This window comes from Cyclopterus lumpus, chromosome 14, assembly GCF_009769545.1.
Source record: "Cyclopterus lumpus isolate fCycLum1 chromosome 14, fCycLum1.pri, whole genome shotgun sequence".
Lineage (NCBI taxonomy): Eukaryota > Metazoa > Chordata > Actinopteri > Perciformes > Cyclopteridae > Cyclopterus > Cyclopterus lumpus.
The window spans coordinates 22,570,039-22,580,946 of record NC_046979.1 but is presented as its reverse complement, the minus strand read 5'-3'; positions in this window follow the sequence as shown (position 1 = coordinate 22,580,946).

The window sequence follows — 10,908 nt, the reverse complement described above, 5'->3', positions numbered from 1 at the left end:
TTCACGTCTCATAGGGTCCATTGGACCTGGAGGTGTCTGATGCCTGGTGAGCCGGCCTCCCACCTTGGCCCTGCTGATGCCCCGCCCCCTCCTCTCTACCTCCTTCTGTTTCATGGATTGGAGTTCCATTCATACATTGTCATATTCATGTAATGTGTTTATGTAACTTTGTAAATGCTGTTCATTCTGTACACATGACATCTATTGCTTCTGTCCATCCGGGGAGAGGGATCCTCCTCTGTTGCTCTCCTGAAGGTTTCTTCCCTTTTTTCCCTGTGAAAGGTTATTTTTGGGGAGTTTTTCCTGATTCGATGTGAGGTCAAAGGTCAGGGATGTCGTATGTGTACAGATTGTAAAGCCCTCTGAGGCAAATTTGTAATTTGTGATATTGGGCTATACAAAATAAACTGAATTGAATTGAAAATTGAACTTCTTACCACTGGATTCTGCTGGGAGCAGAAATATTTCAACTCTGGCGGAAACTTTCGCAACGCGCCATTCGCGTCTATCGCAACACCCAGCGAAATTGGCAACCATTTGCGTCTGTGCATTGACTTTACATGGGATCTACTCGTGCGAAAAATACGCCCCATGAGTTACCGGTAGTTTGCCGAAAAACAGTTTCATTGCTCCACCGTGACCTGTTCAGTAATTTAATTGGTCAGATTAGCAGCATCATTGTAAAAGCCGCAGTCTCAAAGCGTGTGGAAAAAGTAGCGGCTTATATGCCGGAATTTATAGTATTTACCTTATTTAAAGCAATACTCTTGAAGACTTTAATTTGACTTATGTCTGTTAAGTAACTTGTCGAATCCAACACTTGGAACAGCCCTTACCTAAATCATAAGCTCTTAAAACTTGTCGAATTCACTAAAAGCCCAATCTAAATATATTTTGGTGTCCAAGTGCATGCTGGTGTACCAGTATGAAATAAAACATGAATGGGATCTTATGAAGTACATTTGAAATCTAAACTTGTTCATACTTTCAGCTAAAGACACCGTTTAACCTTTAAGATGTTGACTAGCTATACCTTTTTATAATTCAGCTCTTTTTGATAGCTTTTATACATTTTAAATTGTCACCGTTTTAGTTTTAGGGGGGGAGGCTAGACCTGAGATGTCATCGCCAGAGTGAAGAGCAGCATCAGGATCTTGTGAAAAAAAGATTTGTATGTCGTCACTATAGATGCAATTCTCACTCTTTAGGCATTATTGTGCTTGTTGTACACAGATTCACACATTTGTCTAGAGCAGTGATTCTCAACTGGTGGGTCGGTCACGGACCCGTTTTTAGTGGGACACAAGCCTTTGTCTATAAATTAATGTGATTTCATTTTAAAAGGGATTTTTTTTTATGCAGCGGAATGTCGTCTATTCACACTTTATTTTAAAAGCGGCGGTGATTGACAGGTGATTACAGGTGGCATGTGCCAGGTTTGGTCAAACCATCCTGATATGGGGGAAGACTGGGTTTTTAGGATATTGCAATTTAATAGCCTACTGAATATAAATTTCAGCTTATCAACTTACACTTATTTTATTGAAAATGTATTAAATAAATATTCCATTTTTTTAATAATCAATGCTAATTGTAAATATATATATTTTTAAATCTTCACGTACTCCCGCCATTTTACAGCATAGAAGAACACCGTGACCTGCAAAATTAGTTTTCTAATACTTCACAAGATGAGTTGTCTTATATTGAGGACAAAAGAGGTCAAAAAACTCTGTTTTGTGCAGTGAGGTTCTGGCACAAGAAAGCATGAAGCCGTCCAAACTAAAGCAGCATTTGGAAAAGAAGCACTCTTCTCTCAAATATAGCTGTGGAGTACTTTCAAAGAAGACTTCAAGACCAGAGGACATCACAAAAGTGTCTTACTTCTTCGTGCTCGAAGCAAGAACAGGCACTCCGTGCATCTTACCAGGTGGCACAGCGCATTGCTAAATTCAAGAGGCCCACACCATTGAGAGGACCTCATCTTACCAGATGGCACATCACATTGCAAAATTAAAGAGGCCCACACCATTGAGAGGACCTCATCTTACCAGATGGCACATCACATTGCTAAATGAAAGAAAGCCCACACCATTGCAAACTTTCTGTAAAGCACATTGTTTTTCAGTATTTATCTACTGATAAGGTAATCACAAGAAAAGTTAATTTTGAATTGCACTTTTTGTTTTAATTTATTTTTAATTTGTGGAAAAGCTGCTCCTCAAGACACTGACTTTTGTCATAGTGAGTGAGTATTCTCAGTAAAGTTAGGTCATTTGAGTCTTTTGAAACTACTTAGTAGTTTTTATGTCATGTTTGTGCATGAAAGCACTGTTGAGTCTGTTTAAAAAAGGCTGAAGATTCTGAATTGTTATGCATGTTGTATTACCTTGTGTCCTGAAGATGCACTTTTTGTTTTTTAATTAAAATGCAGCTAATTGAGCGTAAAAGGGAATAGTTCCCTCTCTAGCATCGCCACCAGCTGGTCATTTTGGTTTATCATTAAACTTATAGTTTGTATAAATTTGAATATAACCCACAAAATAGACTTTTTTTGGGGTAAATGATTTCATCCAAGTTAATATTAAAATACTCTCTAAATGTAAATAAAAAGCCATATCAATAATAAACATCTATAGCAATCTAATAATAGCCTTATTCGTTGTTAATGGGTTTCAACAGGCGTTTGAAACAAAGCCGACAATTTTGAATATTTATTCATAAATTAAGGAACATAACACAAACACTAGAATCTGATAAAATAAAAATACAGTAAACAAACCATGCACCGTTATTATATAAACTTTATTGGAAAAAAAAAATGCATTTAAATGTAATGGTACACAGTTTAACAAAATATTCATTGATTTTACTCCTCAACCTCTACCGTCTCTATTCTAATTCCAATTATGGAAATCAAATCATTTTTAATTGGTGGAGTTGTCATTTTTGCCACTATCGGCCTCCACAGCTCTCCTGGAGTCCCCTCTATGTCCATGACCCCATAGGCCCCGACCAGGCTCGTGGAGCTTAACACCTGACGAAAGACAGCATACTGTCAAAAAGACTACAATGATTCAACAAAAAACTGATAGAATAAGACAATATCTCTGGTACAGCAGTAATCATCAGTAATGGCGATGTAAAGTTACTGGGGCGTCAGCTGGCCGTAAGCCCGCATTTGTCCGGAGCTCAGCCATCAGGAGTGCATGGTGGTCCAGCTGTTTTCCATCAGCGTTGAATACTCTCGCTAGACAGACGCCAACAGGCATTGCTACAGTTACAATGAGCAGTAGTCTAAAAAGCTCACCATGGAACCCAGACTAGGTGGCATGTTCATTGATTACTCGATCAGTGTATCAATCAATATTTTTGTTACATACTTTTAAAACAAACTGTAAGAGCACGGAAATAACGAAGAGTTAATATATTCCCTTTGACTGCAACTTGTGGCCGTTAATTTCCATCCACAAAACCATTGCCAACATTCCCTTCCTGGTGCCCTTTAACCCCCCTTGTCACCAGGGTTACGCCCCTTCTCTTAAAGGGGCCCCGTGAATTTGGTTCTTTTAGTCCCCTACAAAACACAAATAAAAGTAGAATTACAGTCCAGTAATCAATACAATATGTTGGTGTACTTGTATGGATCTTTTCTAGTCTTCCAACTACTCAAAGCACTTTAACACAACTTGTAATCATTCACACCCATTCATACACCACAGGAACAGCCTACAGGAGCAGTGTGGGGTTCAGTGTCTTGCCCAAGGACACATCAACATGGACTAGCAGAGCCGGGGATCAAACCGCCGATCATCTGATTAAAGGAAGACTGTAACAAGTTGTCTCGTGAGTCTCGGACAGAATAGAGGCAATGACACGGCTGGTTGTAGTTTCCAAAACTTTTTATTCGCATAGTCTCACACGACAGCTGTATCTGCGAACTCTTGCCGCGGCGCCCTTCTCTTCCCTGTCGCTACTGCTCCTTTTGAGGGAAGACGGACACACACACACACATACTGATTAACCCCAGCTGGGGCCGATTAACCCTCACCCCAGCTGAGATTAGATTAGACCTGTCCCGGCACCGTTCACTGAACCACACTCCGCTGCCACATACCTCCACCGCCCGTCTTAGGCCAGGGTGCCATCCGGCTGATGTACAGGACCGTGCGGTCACCCCCTCTACCTGCTGGGACAAAACGGCCCCCAGCCCTCTGTTCGACGCATCAGTCTGCAGAGTAAAAGGAAGAGAAAAGTTAGGTGTGTGAAGGAGTGGTTCCCCACAGAGAGCCTGTTTTACCTTCTCGAACACCAACTGGCACTGCTCCGTCCACTGGACCGGATTTGAGGCACCTTTTCCGGGTCAGGTCAGTCAAGGGGCTGGACAAATCTGCAAAATTTGGAATGAACCGCCTGTAGTAACCCGCCAGCCCCAAAAACTGCCTCACCTCTTTTTGTCTAGGGCCGGAGTCTTGTCCACCTGAGGACGCACTGCCCAGCTCCCAAGTGGTACTCCAGATACCGTACCTCCCTCCGTCCAACCACACACTTGGGTTGGCGGTGAGCCCCACCTGCCTCAGGGACTCCAGCACCGCGCCCACCGGCTGCACATGCTCCACCCAGGTGGTGCTGTGGATGATCACATCATCCAAGTAGGCGGCAGCATATGCAGCGTGTGGACGCAGCACCCGGTCCATGAGGCGTTAAAAAGTGTCTGGGGCCCCAAACAACCCAAAGGGAAGCGTGGCAAATTGGTATAAACCAAACGGAGTGGAGAAGGCCATCTTTTCCTTGGACTCTGGCGACAGAGGAATCTGCCAGTAGCCCTTGGTTAAATCCAGGGTCGTAAAGAAACGCGCAGTGCCCAGTCGGTCCAGGAGTTTGTCGACCCGGGGCATTGGGTAAGCATTGAATCATGACACGTCATTCACCCTGTGATATAGTCCACGCAGAACCGTATAGACAAGAACGATGGGGCTACACCAGGCACTGTGGGACTCTTCTATTACCCCCATATCCAGCATAGAAGCCATTCCCTTTGAACCAATTTTCTTTTGTTTTCAGGTAACCTGTAGGGCCGTAACCGCACCGTCACGCCCGGAGGAGTCTCGATCTGGTGCGCTATGAGGTTTGCGTGTCATGGCAGGAGAGAGAACACGTCAGCAAACCGCTCTTGCAACTGGGCAATGTCTGTTCTCTGGGTCCCGGAGAGATGGTCTTCAGAAAGGAGCGAGACCGGATTGGTGGATTTTGTCACGCCGGAGCACTAATGAAAGAACCCAAATGCACGACCCGAGGCAGAGAGTAAAGTTCACAAGGATTCCTTTATTGATAAAGGTAATATTGCAACAGGATAGAGTCTCTGGAGAAGGACCGCCGAAGGTTCTCCCGATGTAACTGGGGAGGGACTGAGGCCGGTCGGCAAGGCTCTGACCCGCTGTGGTGAGAGCAGCTGTCTCACTCAGGGGAGAGTAGAATCGTCAACGTAAACAGTCCAGGGTCATTCACAGGAAGGCAGTCAAACTCGGCAGAGGTACAGGCAGGGATCGGGCTTACTCGGAAACGAAGGGACGTCGGAATCAGAACAGGATATCAGGCAGGAAAAACGCTGGTAAGTTGACTCACAGGTGAAGAAAAACGAACTGGCAACGAGACAAGTGAAGCACAGAGTATATATACACACTGGGAGGGGAGTTAACGAGACACAGGTGAAACACATCAGGGCAGGGAGAGGTAATCACATATGAGGAAGTAAAGACAGCAGACATGACACAGGAGGATGATATCAAAGTAAAACAGGAAGTGACAAGACAACAAAAATAAAAGCACTACCGTCTAGTGACGGTTGTGACAGATTTTGGGACCTCAGACCCCAGCTCCTCTCTCTCAGATACAGCAGACACCAGAGAAACAGACTCCGCCTCCCTCCATGCTTTTAGGAGGTTGAGTAAATCTGTGTAGCTCCGCCCCTGTCAGAACGCACCACCTCATAGTCGACATCCCCTACTCGCCGTGTGACCACAAAGGGCCCTTGCCACATGGCCAGGAGTAGAGCTGGCCATGTGAGAGGGGGGGATGTCGACCAGGCCGAAGCCGGCAAATGACCGCTGTCCCCCTGCCCAGCAAAGTGGTCCTCTGCCAAGGTGACAGCGGTCTCTAGGGCTGGTGGCAGCGGACACACGCTGACGTTCGGGCTGGCAATCCACCCACAAACTGCTCTATGACCATTTTCTCCACCACTGCCTGAGCCGCTCCTGAATCCCCGTTTGCAGCCACCTGTTGGTGGTGTCCCTCCGTCGCTGTGCGAACGCGAATGGCCGGTCCTCAGACCCAATCCTGGCTTCACGGAACCTCCGTTGGTGGTCCTCCGGAGACAGCCCCAGCCGGTCGATCACGGTCTTGGGCACGTTCATGTATCTCTGCCTGACTGCCGGGGGAAGCCCGAGGGCTGCTGTCTGTGCCTCTCCGGCCAGCAGAGGCAGGAGCCGGACCGCCCACTCGGCAGCAGGCCAACCACACGCCTCCGCCGTTGCCTCGAACGAGTTGAGGAAGTACTGCGCGTCGTCCCCAGCATCCATTCGGTGTAGGGCCACCCCGGCACCGTTCCCTAAACCACCCCCGCTCCACCCCCTCTGCAGCCGAGCCTAACCACACCGGACACAAAGACCCTGCTCTACCACTGAGTCGGTAGAATGGTGGATAGTTTGGTTTCAACCTTTTGTCCGGTTCCTGCCACATCAGCCCATCTAAATCACAAGTCATGTCCCCTTGCTTCATGTCCTCATCATTGTCCTCTCTACCTATTCCTCTTCGTATCGCTCTGACTGCCTCCACGTTTGCCACATTCTTACAAAAGGTGAGTTTACCTGAGGTCTGTTCGTAGTGCTTAGGCTCAAACTAATTCATGTTCAATTAGTGTGTTGCCAATTGCATGTACAGTGCATCCGGAAAGTATTCACAGCGCTTCACTTTTTCCACATTTTGTTATGTTACAGCCTTATTCCAAGTGTCAAGTTTCCGCTTTTTGGACCTTTGCAGTTTCCCCACTTGATAGGGATTGAGTCGTCTACCACAGATTTAAAACTGGATTTCACTCACGACACAACAACTTGTACTTTTTTCCTCCTTTTATTTTGTTAGGTTCAGTCTCCAAGTTATTTTAGTTCTCCAGACAAATGAAGCAAAGCTCCATTAGTTGAAAGGTGAAAAACCTTAAACAGAAAAAACACATTTCAATGCAACTGCACAAAGCAAAAGCACCCATCTCAAACTGTGATAATGCACCAGTGCATCCACACTATACATTTCACCACATACAGCCATCCCAGCTGTGCCTCCACCAACATGCGACCAGCAAACATAAAAGACACCGCACAATCCACCATAAACAAGCCAGATACCCCCACACCAACGACATGACCAACAATTAACTCCCTGTCGTCACACGTGAGCAGGCTGTGGAGCCCCGTGACGGGTCTAGCGCTCGCGCTAACCAGTGACGTAGTCTTTCAGTGTGAGTAGAGCCGCTCTTACCGGCTGCCTCTCCGGGCTGGTAGACGTCTCTTTTTCATTCCGACCTGACGCTCTATCTGATCTGACTTTTTTACAAGCGCCCCGCTGTTACTTCCGGTCTTTATAGCTCCGCCCCGTTTCCTCTGTTGGATAGCTTGCACTAAGTGTCTCAACAATTACTTTGTTTATTGGTTGATTTGCGATTGTTCCTCCATGTCCCTAATTGTTTTATTAATCTACAATTATTTTTATTTCTTTTTCTTATTTTTTATATATTTTTCTCTAAAATCAATGTTTGACTTGATACCAAGCCTCAAGTCTTCTTGGGTATGAGTCCACAAGCTTTGCACACCTATTTCTGAGCAGTTTCTCCCATTCTTCTTTGCAGAACCTCTCAAGTTCCATCAGGTTGGATGGGCAGCGTCGGTGCGCAGCCATTTTGAGATCTCTCCAGAGATGTTCAATCGGGTTCAAGTCAGGGCTCTGGCTGGGCCACTCAAGGACATTCACAGAGTTGTCCCGAAGCCACTCCTTTGTTATCTTGGCTGTGTGCTTCAGGTCGTTGTCCTGTTGGAAGATGAACCGTCTCCCCAGTCTGAGGTCCAGAGTGCTCTGGAGCATGTTTTCATCCAGGATGTCTCTGTACATTGCTGCATTCATCTTTCCCTCAATCCTGACTAGTCTCCCAGTTCCTCCTGCTGAAAAACATCCCCACAGCATGATGCTGCCACCACCATGCTTCACTGTAGGGATGGTATTGGCCAGGTGATGAGCAGTGCCTGGTTTCCTCCAGACATGAAACTTGGTATTCAGGCCAAAGAGTTCAATCTTTGTTTCATCAGACCAGAGAATGTTGTTTCTCATGGTCTGAGAGTCCTTCAGGTGCCTTTTTGCAAACTCCAGGTGAGCTGTCATGTGCTTTTTACTGAGGAGTGGCTTCCGTCTGGCCACTCTACCAAACAGGCCTGATTTGTGGAGTGCTGCAGAGATGGTTGTCCTTCTGGAAGGTTCTCCTCTCTTCATAGAACAACACTGGAGCTCTGTCAGAGTGACCATCGGGTTCCTGGTCACCTCCCTGACTAAGGCCCTTCTCCCCCGATCGCTCAGTCTGGCTGGGCGTCCAACTCTAGGAAGAGTCCTGGTGGTTCCAAACTTCACAGAAATGGTTCTGTTCCTCGATACAATTCTGTCTCGGAGGTCTACAGATAATTCCTTGAACTTCATGGCTTGGTTTATGCTCTGATATGCACTGTCAACTGTGGTACCTTTATATAGACATGTAGTTTTTATCACAATAATAAAATCAATTGACGGAGAAAAGCAGAAAACTTGCAGTTATTGATTATTGATATGATCACATTATAAATAAATAAATACATTGATAGTAACAAGGTGCTTTTTGTCTGTCAGGATTTGTTACTGTAAAGAACTCAAGACAAATGTAAACCACAGGAGTCTCAAAGTGGACAGATCAACTGGACTGTGCCATTCTGAAACGTGCCACAGTTAAACCTTCAGTGGAACACGAGCACTAGACTTCTTTGTTAGTAATGATGCTGTAAAAAACAAAGATTGTTTTTTTAGATCAGTTTTATGCCAAGGGCAAGAACAGGAAGCAGTGCACCTTGGGAAATGCATGTTTATTCTCTGTGGGAAGCACTCTTGCTTTCAGTGTTGGTGGATGAAAGGACATGAGACAGCAGAGCCCGCAACAAAGACATTTTTTAATGACAATTACTCATCACAAATCTGTTACATAAGGACGATGTGACACTGAGGATCAAATTAATTTACCAAACAAGCGTGTCACTTCCTAATCTGAACTATAGTATTTTGCTTTATACATTTATCTTATTCAATAATGCTTTGTTTTTAAATTCACATCAATAGCAATAAATGGCTGTTATCCAGGGACTGCTTGAAACATGCTAGCTTTTATTTGTACTATTATTTCTGAATTATTCATTTACTTGATTTATCTAATCATTGTTAAATGAAACTCCTCTTGGACATCTTAAACCAACATCAAGGACAAACTGCATTATGTAAAACCCCTCAACAGTGGAGCACTTATTTAGGAAGAGACAGATCCTGCTCCAAGGACCTCTCCAGGAAGTCCTTCCTGCCAGCTGCCGTCTCATCCTACAACCACTCGTTGAGTCAGTAGGTGGAGCCTCATGCTTCTCCCTAAATCAAGCATTCCAACCTTTTCATCCCCTTTAAATTATCTGACTGCACTCATTTAATTTAACATCATGCCAACCTCACAGGATTACTAATTATTGTATATTGCTAATTTTTGTAAATTGCAAACATTTGCACAATACTAGATTGTGTGTATCACTATTAGTTTTGTAATGATATGTCTGGTGTTTTACATGTAGATGTTGGCATTTTTGCGCAGCTTTTTTACGTACATTTTACTCCTTGGATTGATGTATAATCCATCTATCCCTCTTTCCTTCCTCTTTCCTGTCCTCCCAGTGTACAAAGTCTCACAGATGGTAATATGACTATGTAGCAGCATGTTCTTAATCATTCATGAGTAAAAATAAGAAGCTGTGGCCATTACAGTCCATCAGAGATTCAGTGCCTCAATGGAAGGCATTAATGAAAAGAGATTTTCAAGATTTCAATCATTAATTAATCCTTAATTTTATATCAAATGCATTTCTTAATATCTGGATGTGATGCGTCATCTGTGTCTGATTCATCTTGCTTTCCAGCCATCAAGAGCAATTTTTCATTGTATGGTAATGAGGCTATTAATGGCAAATTAGACAGGAATAGCTAACTGCTCTGCAACTATTCTGCTGCAGATCAATTGTGCATTTGCATGCATTATGAGCCCGGAGTAAACAAAACATCTCGCAGGCCAACGCAGAAACATGACTCTCCTCGATCAAAGATTGCCGTGAAAACACCATTTTAATAACATCAATGACTAACTCTAGTTTTTTTTTTAAATCACATCATCCCCTTGTCTCCTTATGTTTCATGCCACTCACTGCTGTCAGATTAAAAAGAGAGCACTTGGTTTCACAGTTGTATGCAATGTTTCTGCTTCTCACAGATATCTGCAGTTAGCGTGCCAAAGAAATGTGTTCTCCGGAGGCGTGTGACTGTTCGGGGGGGTCATGGTTTAAGGATGTTGGCAGCGTTGGAAAAGAATAAATATATATACATGTTGAGAATCAGTTGGAAGCAATCTCAACCTAAACAGAGCACTTTCTTTGCCAATACTGGATCTATCTTTACTTTATCTTTTATTGGCGATAAGAACAGTCATACAATAATAAAAATGTAAATGCATTCATCCATTCTGGGCCGACTGTACATTTTGAGTTAATGGATATAAGTTATGGATAAAAACACAGGTATTTCAATTGGATAAGT